General features: G+C 40.9%; 1 pseudogene; it reads right to left on the bottom strand.

Moving 5' to 3' along the window:
- Positions 1 to 1,164: 1,164 nt before the first annotated feature.
- Positions 1,165 to 7,772, bottom strand: part of LOC114004496 (high mobility group protein B1 pseudogene) — a 12,260-nt pseudogene continuing 5,652 nt past the window's right edge.

Here is a 7,772-nt window from a genome sequence, read left to right as displayed (position 1 = left end):
ATAACTGCCATTACATGGTAATGGTAGTTAAAGAATATAGAGTCTGCATGTAAAGATTAGAACATACATTTCTATTAGTCCTTCAAGGACAGTTTTCAAAATGTTTTATTTTAATTATCCCATGCTGTGAATAGACTGGTTACTCTTCATTTTGTAAATGTTAAGTGAACATTGTGAAATTTGTTTTCAACTGATAAAAATTTTGGAATTTCAATTATGAATGAAAACTGTCTCAATTTTTTTATTATCCCTGTGATGATATGCAGGGTGTGTATACAAAATCTTTTTGTCATCTAACTATAATGAAAAGATAAACACAGTAGTAATTCATGTAATCCAAAATGGGCAAAATACTAGCTTCCCCTCAAGAAGAAAATTTTGGATCTATAAAAAGGACAACAACACTAATTTTAAAAATTGTATTTACTAAGAAGCATTCAGAATATCAACAAAACAGTCACAACTTTTTTTTATCAATTACAGAGTGGTATTCAGTTAACAGAACAACAATTATTTTATATAAGCTACATCACAGACAACTGAAGATTAAAAAAACTACCATCTCCATATACAACTAGTTTGTGTTGTGCACCAAGAACCTGCTTTAAATTTCAATGCCAGGGACCAGTAGTTAGCATAATGGCTATGTCGCTGGACTCCCACATAGTCGACCGCAGTTCATGTCCTGGACCTGGTGTCTTAAAACTCGTGCCAGGATTGTGTGCATGCATGCCCAAGATCCCAAGAGGAGAATGGAGGAGAAGGGATTGCGGCATGGCCACACACCCTGGGGGGTGATTTCTTGCTTTCTATCTCTCTGTCTCTCTCTGTCTGTCTGGCGAGCACAAGTGCCCTATAGCAAAAAAAAAAAAAAAAATCCATACCAATTTACAACCCCCATACTGTACCAGGCAAGATTAGTGGCAATTGAAAATACTACCAGAACAGGGCTATCTAAACCCACATTCAGTAGTGTATTAACTTTACAAAAAACACACACACACACACACACACACACACACACACTGTCTAGTTTAAAAACAAATCTTACACAGCCTTACATTTCAATTGTATTCTTTAAAAGAAGTGAGTTGTGTATGGGGAGTTAAATGCTTTATAGACAAGGGGAAAAAAAACTGCTCTAGAACCAACTTATTTATCATCATCATCTTTTTCTTCATCTTCATCCTCTTCATCTTCTTCCTCTCCCTCATCTTCTTCATCTTCCTCATCTTCCTCCTCCTCTTTCTTGTTCTTTTCAGCCTTGACAACTACCTTTCTTTGCTGAATTGGGCCTTCCTTTCATTCGGTATGCAGCAATATACTTTTCATATTTTTTCTTCAGCTTAGCAGCCTTCTTTTCATAAGGCTGTTTATCATCTACAGCAGTGTTATTCCACATCACTCTTTTTTTGGCAACATCATCAATGGATAGGCCAGGATGCTCCCCTTTGATTTTGGAGTGATATTCAGAACAGAACAAGAAAAAGGCCAAATGAGGCCTCTTAGGTGCATTGTGATCCTTGAACTTCTTTTTTGTTTCCCCTTTAGGAGGAATATTGGTTTTCACTTCTCTTTCATAATGGGCCTTGTCCTCCTTTGCCATATCTTCAAATTTTCCTTTCTCTTTAGCAGACATGGTGTTCTACCTCTCTGAGCACTTCTTAGAAAACTCTGAAATGTTAACTAAAGCATCTGGGTGCTTCTTCTTGTGCTCCTTCCAGCAAGTTTGCACAAATAATGCATATGATGACATTTGGCCTCTCAGCTTCTCGGGATCTCCTTTGTGTATCTTTAGTTATCTTTCCTCCATGAGGCACAGAGTCACCCAGTGCCCGTCCAGCTCTCACTTGCCCCAGCACTGTCTCTATGGAGCTCAATATACTGCAATGGTTATGAGAGCCAGATGCAGCCTCCTCACTCTCTGCACTCTGTAACCTACCATAGTAGTTTTAGAAAGATTTATGGATAGTTAAAGAAAAATTAAAGAAAAATCTTTATCCTAGTTCTTAAATAAGAACTCTTAATTCTTTATCTTAATTATGCCAAGCTAAGTAAATGGGTTACATCTGGGATCACAGCTGGCAGTAATACCACTGAGACAACTGTTACCTGACCAATCCCTCTTACTTCTTCCCTCCCCTCTCCAAGGCTGTCCTGCTGGGGCTTAACCCTTGGATGGAGACACCAGCCTTTCCAAGGAGCAGGGCATCAGTGGACTGCTCTTTACTTCAAGGTATAAAGTAACCATGCTCTTGGCTAGAATTTCTAATCTCCTCATATGCACCAGGGATAGAATGGTGTTCAGAAAGTAAGAAGTCTTACAAATAATCACTTAGATTCTCACAGCCCAGAGTTCTAGCACCAGACCCAGTTCTGAACTCACTGAGTGATTCTGTGCTAGGCCCTAGGACTTTCATCACTGCCTTTCCTTCTTTAAGTTGTGCAAGTTAAACTGGCCAGTCTTCTAATGATCCTTCCAGTTCCCACGGCCCAGGTGTCTGAGAGAGTTTGTGTCAGAAGTTTTCATTTATTTATTTATTTATTTATTTATTTATTTATTTAGGGGAAAGAATTCTTTTATTTAACTTTATTTATTAATTTATTTATTTAAATTTGACCAGAAAGGGACAGAGTGAGAGAGAGAGAAAGTGAGAAGGCAAGCCGCCAGATCCAGGACTTGAACTGCAGTTAGCCATACAGGATCCCAGTGCCCTTAACCACCTTGCCAACTGCCGGCCCCAGAAGTTTTAAATGTAAGAGTAGATCCATCCCCCTGAGCATGGCTCCTCACTGCCCCTTCTGAAGTCTCTGTGGCTGGCCAGAAAGCAGGGAGTAGAAGTAGGAGGGAGTGTAAAAAAATCATTCTCTGGCAGTCCTAAACTCAGACAGGAACTAGTAAAGCTGTGTTGAGTGTGGGCAGTTTCTGTTAGGCAAACAGCAGCATTAATACATCCTGACCTTTGATCAAAAGATTCTCCTGGGAAAGAAATAGGCAGTGCACAGACACATTGTGGGTACTAGGATATAGTGCAAGTCTGTTTTCAAGTTGTTAGGGCTAGAACAAAGATAGGTCTCTAGGACATCAAAGTTCGGGCAGGAAAGAGGTCAGAAGATGCAGATAGTACATTTTCCTACAGTTAGAAATTTTCACTAAAGTAAATTCCTCATCCTGGGATAGGCAGCTTCCTTTCAAAAGGCCTGGCATGAGCGGTGTGATGTCAGACCATTGAGCAGAGATTTGCAGGGGGAAAATTCCCTTTTGGTAGGGGTTAGGGTCAAATATGGAAGACTCCTGGAAAATAAAAGTGCTCTGAGGAAATGAAACTATGAACTCCAGAATGGCACAGTGGATTTGCTGTCTCTTTCCTGCCCCAAGTCACCTCCCTTACCTTCCCACAACTTCCTCCTACTCAAGAGGTTGTGGGGAGGTAAGACCATTTTGCAGAATGCAAAACATGGTGGGTATATATCTTTTGGGGGCTCTCCATTTTTGCATGATCATCTCCTTATCCTTGGAGATGAGGATGTCAGTACTCTAAGGAGGCTAACTACATGCAGCTCACTTCATGCTGAAGCCTTTGGACATGATATATTCAGAATTGTGCATATATACTGTTCCAACAAGTCACTAGCTGCATTCAGGTAGGCCTCTTTTCTTTTTTTCTTTTTTTTTTTTTTTTGAGAGAGATCTTTTGCTATAGGGTACGTGCACTCGCCAGAGAGACAAAGAAAGACAGAGAGACAAAAAGTGAGAAATCATCCCCTGGGGGGATACCCACACTGCAATCCTTTCTCCACCATTCTCTCAGGATCTTGGGCATGCACACACACACCCACTGCAAGTTTCAAGCTGCTGGATCCAGGACTTTAACCACAGTTGAGTACATGGGAGTCCAGTAACGTAACTGTTACAACCATCTGCTGGTCCTGTGGTGGGCCTCTTCTTTGTCCTAGGCCAAGGACAGGGGGAGAGGAAGAACTCAGAAGGGGATGGAAGGAAATCTAAGCCTTCTCACTGGGTTTTTGAAGACCTGAAACCATTCCACCTCCTTAGAGTGGACTTTCCCAAATGCCTAAGGATATATATAGATCATTCTACTGCACTGAACTTAGTTGTTTTTCCAAGGAAATAGGGACATTACTTTTGTCATAGGATTAAACGACACATGTAAAGTGCCCAACATAGTGCCTGGCATGTAGTTAGTACATATTGGTGGTGACTTTTTGGACTAGAACATTGTTCTAATTTGTCCAAGGCTTTCCTGGTTTAGCATAAGAGTCTCACATTGTGAGGCCTGGAAAATTGTGTTGGGTGGTCACTCTATTTACAGCTGTTTCTTCTCAACCCTCCAAATTAAGGCATAATCCAACCATTCCATGGCCTCATTTGTTTGACTCACTTCTGTCGTTCCCTAATCAAAAGCCTAAAAATTTGTTAAAAAAAATAAAATAAAGAGCCAGCCCTATAGCTTAGTGGTTAAAGTGGTTGGATCCAACATGGTTGATTGTGGTCTGAATCTCAGACCTAGCAGCTTGAAAAACATGCTGGGCTCATGTGCTTGTGTGCCCCAAATCCTGATGGGATGGAGAAATGGAGAAGGGATTGCAGCAAGACAAGCTCCACTGGGGGGACTGGGGGGGGGGGGTACTTTCTCCCTCTCCTTCTTTATCTCTGTTCCTCTCTGATGAATGCATACACCCTCTGATAATTAAAACAAAATACATAGGTCCAACAAACTGTAATGCACTTCTCATGTCTATCTCTGCTAGTAACTAGTCTAAGACAATGGTTCTCAGCCAACAGTGATTTTTATCCCCAGGGAACATTTGATAATGTTTGGAAATCATTTTTGCTGTTATAACCTGGGGGATATTGATGCAACTAGCATTTAGTGGGTAGGGAGTAGGGATGCTGCTTAATGTTCTATAATGATCAGAATAACTCCACTGGGTCAAAATGTCAATTGTGCTGAGATTGAGAAATCCTGATCTAGTGGATATAATTAGGCCAATAGATGTTGCAATTGAAGACTCTGAGTCTGAGAGAGGTGAAATAAGTAGCTCAAGATCAAAGAACTGGAAAGTGGCACAGATAGGTTTCAAATCCAGACTGGTTGGCTCTGGTTAGATCCAGTTTTTTTTTCCTACAATGTTGCAACGCTATTGAAAAATGTTGCTAGTCACTTCATTTGGTTTAATCTCACTCCTAGCTTGATAAAACAGCCTGAGATGGGAAGATGGAGTCTCCAAAATCAGATTTTTCAGCCTCTCAGTTCATTTTAGCTTTGTACCTGGTAGCCTACAATCCCCACTCCATCCCCAACATCCACACACACAGAGGGCACGGGAGACAAGAATGATGGAGGAGAGGTTAAGAGAGTAGACAATCTCCCTGCCAACACAGTAGTCAGTCACCAGGAAGCAGTGAACCCATCCTTCCAGCTCTCAGCATCCATAAGAATGTCTTCCAAAACCCTGATTTGAAAACCAGCCCCTAAGAGAGGCTTCATCTTATACTATCGATATCATAGAGGTGTCCTGTCAATCTAATCTAACCCAAGTCACTCATTATACAGATGGAGAAAATGAAGCCCAGGAGAGGGTTGCCTCACTGTCTTTGGGGGATAGGTTAGGAACCCAGGTATTCTGCCACCTACTGTACAACTGATGTCACTACATTCTCTGGAATCAGGCTTGCAGGCCAAGCATGCCCCATTGCACATTATACTGGGATAATAGTTCCAGGTTCAGACCAGCACAATCCCCATTTACATCTCTGTGCCCTTTGATATCACCTGGAAGGCTCTCCAATGTCCTAGAAATTGAGGATCCTCAGGCAGATGGTAGGGCATGGGTGTGTAGTTGTATTCGAATGTAAGAGGGCTATCTATAGACCCTTGGTCCTCAGATACAGACTCCCTCTTATCTCCACTCCATCTACCCAACCTCATTACCTAGCTCCCATTCCCCCAATGTCTTTGGCCCTGGCCAGTTTGTCCTTTTTAAAGAGGACGAATCTGACTGAGGTTATCAGTGGTTGTTCCTAAGCCTCAAAGGAAAGGAATTAATCCTAAATATAACATTTTCAATACCCAAGCTACCCATGTCTATTATCTGCCAGGGCCCAATAGGCATCTGAGTTTGGGACCCCATTGTACCATAAGCCCCTGTTCCCTAAAGCAGATTGTCTAATTGAGTATTCTAGTCATATATTTCCTGCGTGCATAGAAAGCATTAAGTTTACTCTATACCAGTGTTCTCAAAGAACAATCCCTACATGAACAACATTACCCCATTTGAGAATCTGTAGAAATGTAGACTATCTGGCCTCACCTCAGGCCTACAGAATCAGAGATTCTGGGGATAAAGCACAGCAGCCTTGCTTTTGACAAATACCCCCAAGTGGTTCTGCTGCACGTTAAAGTCTAAAAAATCTAGCCCTGTACACTTAGGTTAGCCTATTACAAAGAGGAAAAATGGGGCTGGTAGGTGGCATGGTGGTTGAGACACTGGACTTCTACATGGCCAACTGTGGTTTGAGTCCTGGACCTTGTGACTTTCTCTCTCTCTCTGATCAAATTGAAATAATAATAATGGATAAAATTAAATAAATAATTATTTTCTTAAAAGAGGCAAAATGGTATAATTTCTGAATTGTTAGGAAGTAGGGCCACTAGAACAGGTATGTTTTTCACAATCCCAAAGGCTTCCCTTCATTTAAAATGGTGCCATGTAGAGTTGTGCCATGCAGATCTGCTAGTAAAGGTGCTGGTCCTTTTTCTATTACGAAAATGAGTTTATAACAACAACAAAAAACAGGAACAAAATACCACATTTCCTCGTTACCCTCACAGCAATGTTCTGGAGCTGCTTATACAGACTGGAGCCAGTTGCGTGTATTGCTTCCTAACACTATGTTCAGTGATTACACATTGGTAGCTTGAAATTGGCCATGGCAAGAGTACTCACACCATGGAAGTCAGCAAACAGTATAAATCAGGACTGTTTTTTTGTTTTGTTTTGTTTTGTTTTTTTTCTCATTTGTATGTTTTGTTTTGGTTTGGTTTGCTTTGGTTTATTTTGTTACTAAACCAAATTAAATTTTTTAAATTTAATTTATTTCTTTTTGTATATACATTCAATCACATTGTTTAGCTTACAATGTGAGCATTTCAATATGTGAACATTTCTCCACAGTCCCGTTGATCAAAATAAATTCAACCGATAACACCACACTGCTCCATCCCGTCAATGTTCTACCTCCGTATCCCTTCTCCAAATGTCCTTCGTTAGGCCCCACTCCTCCACATATACCTCATCTGACATTCACACCAATCTCTTGTGTTTGTACAACCAGTAGTCCATCAGTTTCAGTCATAGAGTGCAGATATTCGGTATATGTTAAGTGGGGACATACAATGTCTCTCCTTCATAGTCTGTCTTGCCTCACTCAGCAATAAATCTTCCATATTTTTCCACTTTTTGTCAAAAGCCAGGGTTTTGTTGTTTATTATGGCTGAGTAGTATTCCATAGAGTATATGTGCCACAGTTTTTCAATCCATTCCTCCAAACAGGGGCATCTGGGTTGGTTCCATGACTTTGCAATCATGAATAGTGCCGCAATAAACATCAATGTGCAAGCACTTTTCCAATGAAGATTTCTTCTGTCCTTTGGGTAGATACCAAGGAATGGGATTGCTGGATCATATGGTAGATCTATCTGTAGATTTTTGAGGAATCTCCAAATTATTCTCACCAGTGGTTGGAC

Source organism: Tupaia chinensis, unplaced genomic scaffold (genome assembly GCF_000334495.1).
Source record: "Tupaia chinensis unplaced genomic scaffold, TupChi_1.0 Scaffold138260_1, whole genome shotgun sequence".
Classification (NCBI taxonomy): Eukaryota; Metazoa; Chordata; class Mammalia; order Scandentia; family Tupaiidae; genus Tupaia; species Tupaia belangeri.
Note: the sequence above shows the minus strand (reverse complement) of the source record. Positions and strands in the feature narration are given on the sequence as shown.